The sequence below is a fragment of the Sebastes fasciatus genome, chromosome 21, assembly GCF_043250625.1.
Source record: "Sebastes fasciatus isolate fSebFas1 chromosome 21, fSebFas1.pri, whole genome shotgun sequence".
Classification (NCBI taxonomy): domain Eukaryota; kingdom Metazoa; phylum Chordata; class Actinopteri; order Perciformes; family Sebastidae; genus Sebastes; species Sebastes fasciatus.
Window position 1 is genome coordinate 8,299,362 of NC_133815.1, and position 11,918 is coordinate 8,311,279.

Sequence of the window (11,918 nt, forward strand, 5' to 3'; positions counted from 1 at the left end):
TTAGCTGATTTTCATTAGTTCATTTTCAATACATTTTTATTTATTATTACTTTTTTGTCAGTTTCAAGTTATTTCAGTGACCATTGTTTTTTTTTATTCTTTCTTTAACGGAAGGGTACCAACAATTTTGACTATGTGTGTAGATGCACACACACACACACACACACACACACACACACATACAGTATATACATATGTCTATATCCACACCCGCTTACATATAGATATCCACTTAGACACAGCCAATGTTTAATGTGCCCCTATGGTCAAATTATTTTCAATCTTTTCTAGGGGTACCATCATTTTGTCCAGGCCAGCTTCATTAGTTTGTTTTTTTAAATGATTCTGAACCAAAATTCAAAAACATTAGCTGATTTTCATTAGTTCATTTTCAATAAATTTTTATTATTACTTTTTGTCAGTTTCAAGTTATTTCAGTGACCATTGTTTTTTTTTATTCTTTCTTTTAACGGAAGGGTACCAACAATTTTGACTATGTGTGTAGATACACACACACACACATACAGTATATACATATGTCTATATCCACACCCGCTTACATATAGATATCCACTTAGACACATTCGCTTACACAGTTATCTATTCTATTTTACAGACAAAAAAAAAAAAAAAGGACATATTTACATCCCTTTAGCTGACCTTTTTGTCGACATTACTTATTAATTAATTTTGTTTAACTCCAATCCTCACCCTGACTCAAAGTAGCCCATCCATGATCAAAAATGATATTCTGTTCTTTTATTTCTATTAACATCCCTCTCAAGAACCCACTGATGTTTCAAAAACATTTTGAAATGTTCAGTGTTTAACTGTTGTCTTTTTTATAGCTTTAAATATAAAGGCTTTCCCCATCGTAATGATGATGTTGTTCAGGTCTTTTCCTTTTTTTTTTTCATCACCCCTTAAATCACCAAACATTATAGATAAAGGACAACTATAGAAATTTGATTTGTAGACTGAGATCCACTTTTTTCAACGTTAATCCAAAATAATGCAACTTCCTTACAATACCAAAAATAAATGAATGTCTGACTCCTCTTCCTCCTCACACAATCTACATATGTCACCTTGTTGGATCCCCCATTTTAATTTTTTTTAGCATTCTCTTAGTAGGCAAGAATTTGTAGATTAGTTTTAGTTGTAAAATTCTAATGGAGACATCAAAAGAAGTTGTGTAAATACATGCATATACTTTCCTCCATGGGATACATTTGTCTAACAAATACCCCCATTTTTGACTGGATAGCTACTGGTGTAGCAGAAATGTGTTTAAGTTGCATGTATAACTGATATATTTTCTTGTTTATTTTTGTCTTATTCATCCATGTTGTGTCCTTAATGTAGGGGTAACATGCCACTTGTTTTGTACATAATAATAGCTTCCTTTTCCAGATCTGAGGTATAGCTGCACAGAGTTGATTAAATGTAAAAAGGTCACAAACATTACCGTATACTATTTTAAATTCATCATAAGTCTTGATTTCGCCCCCACTATTCAAGAGGTCATTTATAAATAATATTCCTTTTTTCAAACATTGATTCAATAAAGATACGGTGATCATTAATCAAAATATTTTATATTATACCACAACACTTGGCTCTGGATTTCATAAATTCACACTGGTTGATGATATTGGTATTGAAACCAACTGACTATGGCCACGTCCAAAAAGACGGATAAGTATGGAAATGACTTTCTCTTTAATATAGTGAACTGAAAAGCAGTTAACTGGAGGTAAGGATAGAGTTCTTTGTGGAACAGAGGATGAGCAGACCTCAATCATTTTGCTGAAAACCACTGCGGATTTAAGATACATTTTGGTATAAGGGATGCTTTTAGTGCAAAGTTGAGTGCCTTAAGGTTTAACAATTTAAGTCCACAGTGTTTGTAATCATTATACAGATAAGCTCTTTTAATTTTGTCAGGCTTCCAACCCCATATGAAATTGAACACATTTTGCTCATATTTTTTAAACAGCTCCTCTCCTGGGGGAGGTAATGACATGAGGATATAGATAAACTGAGGAATCACTAAGGAATTTATCACGGTTATTTTTTTCCATATAAAGTTAAGTTAGTCATTCCCCAAACTTTTTAATTTTCTGTCTACTGTATGTAGCTTTCTATCAAAGTTTTCCTTCGTGATAAGGTCCATGTCTTTAGGGATATGTATACCAATGACATCTATTGGGCCATCTGACCATTTTAGTGGGCAGATTACTATAGATATTAAAATTTGTACCTTTCAGAGATCCAATTCGCAGCACAGTACATTTATCATAGTTAGGTTTTAGTCAGGAAATTACTGAGAAGTTATTCAACTCTTTAACTAATGCAGTAAAGGATGCAACATTTGGTTGATTTTGAAAGTTTACATCGTCCGCATACATTGATATTTTTGATTCCAAACTATTTATTCTCAAACCTTCTATGTTGTTATTCATTCTTACTTTTTGTGCTAAGATTTCTATAGATATAATAAATAGATACGCAGACAGTGGACATCCTTCTTTCAATCTTCTATATTGCTTAATTGTTTCAGAAAAAAAACATTGTTTATTATTTTACACTTTGGATTACTATACATTACTTTTTATCCAACTAATTAAAGAGTCTCCAAAGTTAAAATATTCTAAACATTTATAAATAAAATCCAAACGTACTTTATCGAAAGCTTTCTCAAAGGCAGCAAAAAAAAAAAAAAAAAAAAAAAAAATGAAAGCAGAGGTTTTTGTTGAGTCATAATATTCAATTATTTCAATTATTTGTCTAATACTGTCACTGATAGATCGACACTGTAAGAAGCCACACTGATCTGGATGAATAATATTGGGCAGTACTAGTTTTAATCTGTTTGCAAGACATTTGGCTAATATTTTAGCATCGTTACATTGTAGTGTGATTGGCCTCCAATTCTTTAGAGTAGTGGGATCTTTATACCTTCCACCTGAATCTTGTTTCAATAATAGTGAGATTAAACCTTCCTGTTGAGTTTCTGTAAGTTGTTTTTTGCTATATGACCAGTTGAAGGTGTTCAGCAAAGGTGTTTTAACAGACTCATAGAAGGTTTGATAAAAGTTTACAGGTATGCCATCGGCTCCTGGACTTTTTACCTTTTTCAAAGGAGTTAATAGCTGGATGTAATTCCATCCAGCGTAATAAGTCCCTCACAAGATTTTTTTCTTTCTCTGTTAACTTTACGGTATTATCGTCTTGAGAATTGGGGCTAGTATTTTGAGGCAATAAATCCTCTGGTGGGCTCTGTAAGGAGTACAATTTTGAAAAATAATTATGTTGTACCAGCAAAATTTCCCTTGGTTTTTTCAATGATTTTATTTCCTACTACAAGCTTCAAAACATTTTTCTTTACAGTGTTTTTATACTGCAGATTTAAAAAATATTTGGTTGATCTCTCCCGATTTTTCCAGCCATTCTATTCTATTTCTCAAATATGATACGTTGGCTTTCTCTGCACATAGTCTTTCTAACTCTCTTTCCTTGTGCTCAAGAATGTCCAGTAGAGCTTGTGACACATTTGTATTATTGTCTACCCGTTCTGTTAAATCTTCTATCTCAGCTATCAATATTTTTTCTGTCTCCAAACGATTTTTATTTTTCCTTGAGCTGTATTGAATGCAGGGTCCCCTTAAGGTGTATTTTTAAAAGCATCCCATATAATCAAAGGATCCGCTGTATCATTATTCACTACAAAGAAATCTTTTATGAATTTGTTTGTTGTATCTATAAACTCTTTATCCTTCAATAGCTTCTGATTTAATTTCCAGTATCCTGGACCCCTATGAAACGTTGTGGTACAAATGCTCAAGGTTATAAGATGATGATCTGACCTAAATCTCTCTTTAATCTCGACTTTATTCATTTTTGGAGTCAAAGAAAATGATGTTAAGAAATAATCTATTCTGCTAGCCTGATTTCCTCGTCTCCATGTATATCTTGTTTGCTTTGGATTTCGCAATCGCCATATGTCAATTAAATCTAGTGAGGTCATGAGGTCAGAAATAGCATTATATGCTCTAGAATGATAATTCTTAGTTTGTATGCCTTTTCGATCCAGATCTACATCCAACACAGTGTTGTAGTCTCCTGTCATTATCAAATTTTTTATCATGTAGTTTTTCTTTTCTTGCAACATGTTGAATATATCTTGAAAGAAGAGTGGATCATCAGAATGAGGTGCATACAGATTTACTAATACAAATTCTAGGCTATCCACCAATATATCTTGTATAATATATCTACCTGCTTGATGTATTATTGTATCTTTGACCACAATATCTACTTCCTTTTTATACATTATCATTACAACTTTAGAATTTGAGCATCCGTGTGAAAAGTATATGTTATCCCCTCCACGCTGTTGTCCATTTAATCTCATACAGTTGGGTAGAGTGAGTCTCTTGTAAACAAAATATATCATAGTTTTTATCCGTAAGCCAACTAATAAAGTGTCCCCTTTTCTTCCTATCAGCTAAACCGTTACAGTTGAAGCTTGATATTACTAACTTAGACATATTTGATCTTCAGTGGATTCTATACTTTCATGATTCTTGAAAAAAAAAAAAGGATGGAAATAATAATAGTGACACCAAAACAACGGGAAGGGGCTGAAAATATTTCCTGTTTCTTCCATCCTCTGATGATATATTTTCTATTGTCATATTTCTCTCCCTTTTTAAATAGCGTCTAAGAGAAACATTTTACTATAACAAAACATCCAATCCCAATTTATGAGCGCAAAACTAAGAACAAAAGATCATCAATGCAGAAAATAAAAAAATGATGATCTTTTGTTCTTAGTTTTGCGCTCATAAATTGGGATTGGATGTTTTGTTATAGTAAAATGTTTCTCTTAGACGCTATTTAAAAAGGGAGAGAAATATGACAATAGAAAATATATCATCAGAGGATGGAAGAAACAGGAAATATTTTCAGCCCCTTCCCGTTGTTTTGGTGTCACTATTATTATTTCCATCCTTTTTTTTTTTTCAAGAATCATGAAAGTATAGAATCCACTGAAGATCAAATATGTCTAAGTTAGTAATATCAAGCTTCAACTGTAACGGTTTAGCTGATAGGAAGAAAAGGGGACACTTTATTAGTTGGCTTACGGATAAAAACTATGATATATTTTGTTTACAAGAGACTCACTCTACCCAACTGTATGAGATTAAATGGACAACAGCGTGGAGGGGATAACATATACTTTTCACACGGATGCTCAAATTCTAAAGTTGTAATGATAATGTATAAAAAGGAAGTAGATATTGTGGTCAAAGATACAATAATACATCAAGCAGGTAGATATATTATACAAGATATATTGGTGGATAGCCTAGAATTTGTATTAGTAAATCTGTATGCACCTCATTCTGATGATCCACTCTTCTTTCAAGATATATTCAACATGTTGCAAGAAAAGAAAAACTACATGATAAAAAATTTGATAATGACAGGAGACTACAACACTGTGTTGGATGTAGATCTGGATCGAAAAGGCATACAAACTAAGAATTATCATTCTAGAGCATATAATGCTATTTCTGACCTCATGACCTCACTAGATTTAATTGACATATGGCGATTGCGAAATCCAAAGCAAACAAGATATACATGGAGACGAGGAAATCAGGCTAGCAGAATAGATTATTTCTTAACATCATTTTCTTTGACTCCAAAAATGAATAAAGTCGAGATTAAAGAGAGATTTAGGTCAGATCATCATCTTATAACCTTGAGCATTTGTACCACAACGTTTCATAGGGGTCCAGGATACTGGAAATTAAATCAGAAGCTATTGAAGGATAAAGAGTTTATAGATACAACAAACAAATTCATAAAAGATTTCTTTGTAGTGAATAATGATACAGCGGATCCTTTGATTATATGGGATGCTTTTAAAAATACACCTTAAGGGGACCCTGCATTCAATACAGCTCAAGGAAAAATAAAAATCGTTTGGAGACAGAAAAAATATTGATAGCTGAGATAGAAGATTTAACAGAACGGGTAGACAATAATACAAATGTGTCACAAGCTCTACTGGACATTCTTGAGCACAAGGAAAGAGAGTTAGAAAGACTATGTGCAGAGAAAGCCAACGTATCATATTTGAGAAATAGAATAGAATGGCTGGAAAAATCGGGAGAGATCAACCAAATATTTTTTAAATCTGCAGTATAAAAACACTGTAAAGAAAAATGTTTTGAAGCTTGTAGTAGGAAATAAAATCATTGAAAAAACCAAGGGAAATTTTGCTGGTACAACATAATTATTTTTCAAAATTGTACTCCTTACAGAGCCCACCAGAGGATTTATTGCCTCAAAATACTAGCCCCAATTCTCAAGACGATAATACCGTAAAGTTAACAGAGAAAGAAAAAAATCTTGTGAGGGACTTATTACGCTGGATGGAATTACATCCAGCTATTAACTCCTTTGAAAAAGGTAAAAAGTCCAGGAGCCGATGGCATACCTGTAAACTTTTATCAAACCTTCTATGAGTCTGTTAAAACACCTTTGCTGAACACCTTCAACTGGTCATATAGCAAAAAACAACTTACAGAAACTCAACAGGAAGGTTTAATCTCACTATTATTGAAACAAGATTCAGGTGGAAGGTATAAAGATCCCACTACTCTAAAGAATTGGAGGCCAATCACACTACAATGTAACGATGCTAAAATATTAGCCAAATGTCTTGCAAACAGATTAAAACTAGTACTGCCCAATATTATTCATCCAGATCAGTGTGGCTTCTTACAGTGTCGATCTATCAGTGACAGTATTAGACAAATAATTGAAATAATTGAATATTATGACTCAACAAAAACCTCTGCTTTCATTTTTTTTTTTTTTTTTTTTTTTTTTGCTGCCTTTGAGAAAGCTTTCGATAAAGTACGTTTGGATTTTATTTATAAATGTTTAGAATATTTTAACTTTGGAGACTCTTTAATTAGTTGGATAAAAAGTAATGTATAGTAATCCAAAGTGTAAAATAATAAACAATGTTTTTTTTCTGAAACAATTAAGCAATATAGAAGATTGAAAGAAGGATGTCCACTGTCTGCGTATCTATTTATTATATCTATAGAAATCTTAGCACAAAAAGTAAGAATGAATAACAACATAGAAGGTTTGAGAATAAATAGTTTGGAATCAAAAATATCAATGTATGCGGACGATGTAAACTTTCAAAATCAACCAAATGTTGCATCCTTTACTGCATTAGTTAAAGAGTTGAATAACTTCTCAGTAATTTCCTGACTAAAACCTAACTATGATAAATGTACTGTGCTGCGAATTGGATCTCTGAAAGGTACAAATTTTAATATCTATAGTAATCTGCCCACTAAAATGGTCAGATGGCCCAATAGATGTCATTGGTATACATATCCCTAAAGACATGGACCTTATCACGAAGGAAAACTTTGATAGAAAGCTACATACAGTAGACAGAAAATTAAAAAGTTTGGGGAATGACTAACTTAACTTTATATGGAAAAAAATAACCGTGATAAATTCCTTAGTGATTCCTCAGTTTATCTATATCCTCATGTCATTACCTACCCCAGGAGAGGAGCTGTTTAAAAAATATGAGCAAAATGTGTTCAATTTCATATGGGGTTGGAAGCCTGACAAAATTAAAAGAGCTTATCTGTATAATGATTACAAACACTGTGGACTTAAATTGTTAAACCTTAAGGCACTCAACTTTGCACTAAAAGCATCCCTTATACCAAAATGTATCTTAAATCCGCAGTGGTTTTCAGCAAAATGATTGAGGTCTGCTCATCCTCTGTTCCACAAAGAACTCTATCCTTACCTCCAGTTAACTGCTTTTCAGTTCACTATATTAAAGAGAAAGTCATTTCCATACTTATCCGTCTTTTTGGACGTGGCCATAGTCAGTTGGTTTCAATACCAATATCATCAACCAGTGTGAATTTATGAAATCCAGAGCCAAGTGTTGTGGTATAATATAAAATATTTTGATTAATGATCACCGTATCTTTATTGAATCAATGTTTGAAAAAAGGAATATTATTTATAAATGACCTCTTGAATAGTGGGGGCGAAATCAAGACTTATGATGAATTTAAAATAGTATACGGTAATGTTTGTGACCTTTTTACATTTAATCAACTCTGTGCAGCTATACCTCAGATCTGGAAAAGGAAGCTATTATTATGTACAAAACAAGTGGCATGTTACCCCTACATTAAGGACACAACATGGATGAATAAGACAAAAATAAACAAGAAAATATATCAGTTATACATGCAACTTAAACACATTTCTGCTACACCAGTAGCTATCCAGTCAAAAATGGGGGTATTTGTTAGACAAATGTATCCCATGGAGGAAAGTATATGCATGTATTTACACAACTTCTTTTGATGTCTCCATTAGAATTTTACAACTAAAACTAATCTACAAATTCTTGCCTACTAAGAGAATGCTAAAAAAAATTAAAATGGGGGATCCAACAAGGTGACATATGTAGATTGTGTGAGGAGGAAGAGGAGTCAGACATTCATTTATTTTTGGTATTGTAAGGAAGTTGCATTATTTTGGATTAACGTTGAAAAAAGTGGATCTCAGTCTACAAATCAAATTTCTATAGTTGTCCTTTATCTATAATGTTTGGTGATTTAAGGGGTGATGAAAAAAAAAAAGGAAAAGACCTGAACAACATCATCATTACGATGGGGAAAGCCTTTATATTTAAAGCTATAAAAAAGACAACAGTTAAACACTGAACATTTCAAAATGTTTTTGAAACATCAGTGGGTTCTTGAGAGGGATGTTAATAGAAATAAAAGAACAGAATATCATTTTTGATCATGGATGGGCTACTTTGAGTCAGGGTGAGGATTGGAGTTAAACAAAATTAATTAATAAGTAATGTCGACAAAAAGGTCAGCTAAAGGGATGTAAATATGTCCTTTTTTTTTTTTTTTGTCTGTAAAATAGAATAGATAACTGTGTAAGCGAATGTGTCTAAGTGGATATCTATATGTAAGCGGGTGTGGATATAGACATATGTATATACTGTATGTGTGTGTGTGTGTATCTACACACATAGTCAAAATTGTTGGTACCCTTCCGTTAAAAGAAAGAATAAAAAAAAACAATGGTCACTGAAATAACTTGAAACTGACAAAAAGTAATAATAAAAATTTATTGAAAATGAACTAATGAAAATCAGCTAATGTTTTTGAATTTTGGTTCAGAATCATTTAAAAAAACAAACTAATGAAGCTGGCCTGGACAAAATGATGGTACCCCTAGAAAAGATTGAAAATAATTTGACCATAGGGGCACATTAAACATTGGCTGTGTCTAAGTGGATATCTATATGTAAGCGGGTGTGGATATAGACATATGTATATACTGTATGTGTGTGTGTGTGTGTGTGTGTGTGTGTGTGTGCATCTACACACATAGTCAAAATTGTTGGTACCCTTCCGTTAAAGAAAGAATAAAAAAAAACAATGGTCACTGAAATAACTTGAAACTGACAAAAAAGTAATAATAAATAAAAATGTATTGAAAATGAACTAATGAAAATCAGCTAATGTTTTTGAATTTTGGTTCAGAATCATTTAAAAAAACAAACTAATGAAGCTGGCCTGGACAAAAATGATGGTACCCCTAGAAAAGATTGAAAATAATTTGACCATAGGGACACATTAAACATTGGTATCATGGTGTGTACCACACTGAACATGGACCACAGAAAGCTAAGGAGAGAGTTGTCTCAGGAGATTAGAAAGAAAATTATAGACAAGCATGTTAAAGGTAAAAGCTATAAGACCATCTCCAAGCAGCCTGATGTGTTTAGGCAGTTGATCGCACGCTAAAATACCCAAGAAATTTGTCCCATTAATAATTATTTTTCTAACAATGCTAGTTAGTTCTATAGTATTCATAGTGTTTTAGTAGTAGTCCATGAGCCATTTTCTCCTGTTTGAGCCAAAGTGGACTTAATGGCAGACAACCCCGGAGGACACCAAATCATAAAAAAGTGAGACTGGAATATGCCAAAATGCATATTGACAAGCCACAAAGCTTCTTGGAGAATGTCTTTTGGACAGATGAGACAAAACTGGGGCTTTTTGGCAAGTCACATCAGCTCTATGTTCACAGACGCCAAAAATGAAGCATCCAAAGAAAAGAACACTGTACCTAATGTGCAAAATGCAAGAGTGGCGTTAGGAAAAGCGTCCTCTTCAAAAGTTGTGAAGTTTGGTAAACACGACCTCAGCTGAATGCTGACTATATACACAAAGTGTAGGTAAAAGATGGAACTAGTGACATCTCATGAATACGCATGGTTGACAGGCCTTGAGGTTGCCCCATTCACACTACATACATTTTTTTTTTTTTTTTTAAAAACCCACTATATTGTAACTCTACCGACATTGCACCGCTTTTTTTTTTTGGGAGATGACTACAAGCAAAATTAGTGGTGTACTAACACACATCTACCAATTTAAAATGTTAACAAATCATTACAGCACAGATACATCTCCTAAAGAATTTTAGGAGATGGCATACAAGAGATGACCCCCATCCCGCTCACATCCACCCCATTTGTCCCTGGATACATGCTGATATCTATTACAAACAATACCACCCCATACCCCACCCCCTCTCACAGATACATCTCATAAAGAATTTTAGGAGATGACATGAAGGAGATGACATACTTCCCTTCTCACACCATTTGTCCTGGATACATGTTAATATCGACTACGAACAACGCTAATCCATACACCCTCTCACAAACAAACATATGGTTACAGGATCCATGCTGCTATAGCCTGCAAACAGTACCAACCACCACAGCATCAAAAGCCATAAACATTTTGACCACAGCACACTAGGCTTTGTTTGAACTTTTAATGATACTGTAATAAAAAAGACACCTCTTGGATACAACGGAGTTCACATATAGGGATACAACTGTGTTTTGTTCACTGAACCAGTATCAACAGGAGGGGGTCTTCTTTTGTTTACTGAGCAACTGATAACATCTTGGATACAACCTACTTTTTTTTTATCTGACTCAGGATCAACAGTATGGGTCTTCTGTGGAAACACCAAAAAGCAAAAACATTTGGTCACAGGGACCAGGGGTTTGTTTGAACTTTTAATGATACTGTAATAAAAGACACATATTGGGATACAACTGTATTTTTTATCTGCATCAGGATCCACAGGATGGGGTCTTTCTTTTTTTGTTGTGGAGCAACTGATAACACCTTACAGCAGACACCTTTGGACAACTACCAATAATTAACATCAGCCCTAGGGTTACAAAAAGGACACCAGGGTCACCAAGGGTTCACCTGTATCCCCACACACACACACGCGCGCGCGCGCGCACACGCACGCGCATGCTCACGTGCACGCGCATTTCACATGCACGCGCAAAGCCACCAGTCCTATACTACTAATCTAGTTTTATAATGGCAAATACTGTACATTGCTGCATGGAAAAAGACCTTTGTGTGTGCCTTTTTGACCCTTTAATTATGATTAACACAAGACAATCATAATAAAATCAGGATTGTCTCATGTTGAGTCAGTAATAACAGTAAAATGCTGATTACACGGCTGGATTTGATCATTTTTTAATCATGTTTTTAATCAATATTTGAGCTGTTGTTACCAGGATGTCACTTCTTCATCATCTAATTACATGCACAGAGCTGAGAACATAAAGTAGATAAGAATATTGACTCATTGCACCATATACTATATACTGTAAGTGCCTTCCTGTAAGAATCATAGTGGAATATTAATAAACTCGCTGAACTGTGTGTTGCTTTTTTGTTTTGCCACTCTCTTATTACAATGAATGCATGTGT